General features: G+C 45.4%; 1 pseudogene; it reads left to right on the plus strand.

The window, feature by feature from the left end:
• Nucleotides 1-2,517: 2,517 nt before the first annotated feature.
• On the plus strand, nt 2,518-2,637 carry LOC136649824 (5S ribosomal RNA; annotated as a pseudogene).
• The last annotated feature ends 2,014 nt before the right edge of the window (nt 2,638-4,651 follow it).

Genomic DNA, 4,651 nt, shown 5'->3' on the forward strand with positions numbered 1-4,651 from the left:
GATGGCATTTCAGTGACATCATTCATTTTGAGAAAAGGTGGCATACTTTGGCAATGACATCAGTGTTCAAGATAACAGTAACTCATGGAAAATTTGCTTCAGCTTTTGGAATTTAGAAGCTCTATCCCAGCACTGCCCACAGTAATTGGGCAAATGTATGCCTCAAGTTTATCAAATCCAACAGAAGGGTAGCTTGGCCTTCAGCCGGGGGTGAAGGCAAGCTGTGCGGCTGGTTGGGGACAATTGTGCTCACCTTAATCTATTGAATAGATTAGAATATTCTAGAATAGACTAGAATATTATTCTATTGCAACAGTCTTAACATAATTTTAAAACTATTTTGCATACAAAATAGTGTAAAATTTATAGCAAGCTGGACCATTGGTTCATAAAGGCCAGTACTGGCAACTGTTCTCCTGTGCCCAGGCAGAGTGTCTTCTCCAGGCCTGCTGACCAAGATGATCTTATCTGGGGGCAGAACCTGGAACCTTTTACAGGCAAAATCATGACTTCTGTCACTGAGAAGGGGGTTGTTTCCACTCATCCAAGGTCCTTATTAATAAATATTCAACAATATTACTATATTGATCAATCATTACAATCAGAATGGTAGTGATTCGGAAATATAAAATTTACCTTTGCTTAGGAAAATTGGAAACTAAGGGCCCAATCCTATTGGCACGTAATGCCACTAGAATGAGTGTTCTGGTAGTGAGAAGTACTTTGCGGCTGTCTCAAATGCGTGCTTGAGCAGTGGTTCTCAAACTTTTAGCATCGGGACTCACTTTTTAGAATCAGAATCGGTCAGGACCCACCGGAAGTAATGTCATATCAGGAAGTGACATCATCAAGCAGGAAAATTTTTAACAATCCTAGGCTGCAATCCTACCCACACGTACCCAGGAGCATGCCACATTCACTATCATTGTTGAAAGCGTATACACAGTAGCCTGTTAAAAGTACAGATCTGTCACATTTCCCCAAATGCAGTCACACAATGGTAGCATCAAGTCTAATTTATTAAAAATAAACTATTGACATGAATGGGGACCCACTTGAAATTGGCTCGCGACCCACCTAGTGGGTCCCGGCCCACAGTTTGAGAAACACTGTGCTAGAGCATCCAGCCTGGCCACTGCCACAAGCAGTGAGCAGCCAGCTCTACATGGCAGAAGACAACGGATGCCCATTGGCATCAGTGTGTGCATGTGGGGATTGGGAGGGAAGAGGGAATGAGCGGAATGCAGCAGCAAGTAGATGGAGAGAAGGGCAAACTGGGACCAGGAAGGGGACAGTTTTGGCAGCCGTGGCACACACTGATGCATAACCCTTTTCCTGGCTTCAATCTATCTTCCTGGGTCCACGCAGACTTGCATCAGTGATATCACAAGTGCAGATGTGGGTAGACCTAGCGAGTAGGAACAGGCTCACCCTGAGGTAAGAGAACAAATGTTCCCTTATCCCAAGGGAATTTCTGGAGGCCTAAAACCACATGTGGGATGCAGCATGCACCACATTGGGACCACTGTTTCTCTACACAGGGAGTTACGATCGATTGGGCTGTCCAGCAGGAAGGTCATATACATGAGCAATTGTTCCAGGATAGGAACTCAGATACTCCAATTGGTTTACATGCTCAAAATATCAAATCAGGTTCCTGAGAACTAAACCACTGTTAGCAGCCCATCAAAAGACCAGGGATTCCCTGGTAACCAGTGATCATATCAAAAATAGCAAGATTGTTATCTTTGATTAGTGAACTCCACAGTTCTATAGAGAAACCAAGTACCTTGAGAGTGACCCAAGATTATGGACATGATACTTCAGCTGAAACATACTGAGCTTTGCTTATACTGAGAAGCTATTCTGTATGAGTAGTAACACCATCTGAGATGCACCCTGAATCTGGGATTGCACATACAAGAAAATGTCGATCGGGTCCGAAAGGGGGGATATCAATCATTTAAATAAATTCATAAATATTATTCATTCATAGGGCTTAGCTCGATAACACCGGTTGTTAAACTAAGTACAAAATAAATGTACAAAAATCAAAATAAAAAGCGGGGGAGGGCGAACACCCACATCTTAGTAAAAGAGCATTTCAGCAATGGACTTAATCAAAATTTGGCTAGGAACCAGTATTGTAGAGTGTGAAATTGCTGTCATCTGAAGTACTGAAGAGCTAACAAAGAAATATATAATTGGATTTATTTATTCATTGGTCATCAGCATAGTAATTCCCATTTAGTACATGCAGATGTGAGCAGTCATGTTGATCGGTGAGATGTTGTTTCATGCTGTAAAGAAAGGCAGTCATAGAAGCTTGTTAGCCATAGCGGTGTGTGTCATGGACCTCACCTTACATAGTACAACTCATACCAAGAAAACATGCATGCAGAAGTCTTATATGAGGTCTCAATCACATTCACGGTCATCATCTGATGCCAGTGTGTCCATCATTGCTTGAATCTCACACACCAGTCATTCTCCAAGGTTTTGATACACATCTGGTCTTCTTACCTGAACATTTACCCTGCACATGCCCGATCTCGTCTGATCTTGGAAGCTAAGCAGGGTCAGGCCTGGTTAGTACTTGGATGGGAGACCGCCTGGGAATACCGGGTGCTGTAGGCTTATACCATAGTCTTTCGAGACTGAAGGTTGCCAACCATTTCACTGAACCTGCAATTCTATGCACACAATCCTATGCAATAGGCCTGCATAGGGTTGTACTGTCAGTCTTGAATAGTCAATGGAGCTGGTGGCCAGTGGCAGACGTCCCCAGCCCTGTGTCCCGGGGCAAAGGTCTGCAATGGTGCCCCACTGCGGGATGTTGCTGCCCCCCATGTGCAAATCTGCCCTCCCCCATTTACTTGAAGCTTGCAGAGCCTTGCGCGACCCCAGGCTGTGTCGTGGAAGCTTCCTGAGTGTTCCCCAACACTTTAAACCAGGGGTGTCAAACTCGTTTCATACCAAGGGCCAAACAGCATTCATGGTGCCTGCTGAGGGCTGGAAGTGATGTCATTAGGCAGGAAATGATGTCATTAAACAGGTCATAACAAAAAAAAGCACTTTTTCTCACTTAGGAACTCATTAGCTGCAAATGACAGAAGAGAAAACACACAAATCTTGATCATATTTCAAGATATGGGAGAGCCCAATTTTCACGTGGGCTGTCCTTGTAGCAGTAACACCTCAGCACTGCTCAGCAGCTGAGAGCCTGAGGGCCAGATAAAAAGATTCCGTGGGCCACATCCGGCCCCCAGGCCTTATGTTTGACATGCTTTAAACTGTGCTTCTGGAAAACCAGAAGTACAGTTTCTGATGTAAGACCAAGGTTTGGCCGCTTAATTGCAGCAGGGCACTGAATTGTACCTCATAGCATGTGGGCTCTAACTGGAAAACGGCCCTAGCCATCTTCCTCCCCGATTGATCTGGATCCGGGTTCTCTAAACTTTTTGGCCAATGAGCCACATCAAATATCTGGCACAGTGTCAAGGGCAGGAAAAAAAATTCAAATATAAAATTCAAATAAGTACATTATAGATGGAACTTAGACGAATGAATGGGCTCAAATTTCCAGGATTTCTCAATCGAAACACACCGCAGAAATAAAGCACACACTTAAATAGACCCCCATTCCCCCACCCAACAAGCACAGATCCAATTTGGACAGCTGGGCCAGAGGCTCTCAGGGGACCAGAGGCTGGCTGTGGGCCAGATTGAGGCTTGCTGCAGACTGCATCTAGCCCCCGGGCCAGGGTTTGGAGACCCCTGAACTGGATGATCAAACAGGTATGCACCTGACTCAAGCTGGTCAGAGATCAGTTAGTCTGTCATCGTTGAGGCAGCATGACTGCACCAGCTCATCCTGGCCTAGCGAAAGGTAGTCTTAGGAAATCTGGCCAAGCAAGGCCAACCAGCCTCACTGAGCTGGGTATGCAATGTGCAAGCAGTTCTAGCACATCTCCAGGTGTGCTGCCTCAGCTGGACACCAGTAATAACATCTTCCTACCCCCCCCATGCTTCCTGCCTTAAAGTGACTGAGGAAGTCTGTCCTAAAGAGAAGAACCCATCCCCCTGCAACAAACTGGTTTAGACCAAAAAAAAAAAAAAATACCCCAGCTACAAGCCAATCAAGCTGAAGGCAAAAATTCCTACCTGACCCCAAAGCGATTAGCTAGTCATCAGTGTGCTGAATGGGTGGGAAGGCAGGAGATCGCTGGTCAAAGCCCAACTGCTGGCCAGGCGGGGCAAGTGTGCTTATAAAGGGGCACTCACTCCACCCACCAGGCCATCATGCCTGGATGCAAAGCTGCAGTCTTGCACTCACGTGCCTGGAGGGCAGGTCAAGGGCGGTGATGTGCAAAAGAGCATATCACCAGTACTATGGTTAATGTGAGTCATGAATTATTACTATATGATCATAAACAAGGAAGATATTGCCAGGTTTTCGGACAACATTGTAGCCATTTTTAGTGTCTTCCTGTAGCACTTGTTGGGCATGAAAATATGAATTTCAAATAATGGGGGATCATCTTCAAGAGAAACCATCCCCCAATACCGTACACCTACAGTATTTCCTTGGAACCCAGAAATCTACTACTCCCCTTTGACTCCCCCCCCCCCCCATGCATCCCCTTTCCCT

This window comes from Tiliqua scincoides, chromosome 4 (genome assembly GCF_035046505.1).
Source record: "Tiliqua scincoides isolate rTilSci1 chromosome 4, rTilSci1.hap2, whole genome shotgun sequence".
Classification (NCBI taxonomy): Eukaryota; Metazoa; Chordata; class Lepidosauria; order Squamata; family Scincidae; genus Tiliqua; species Tiliqua scincoides.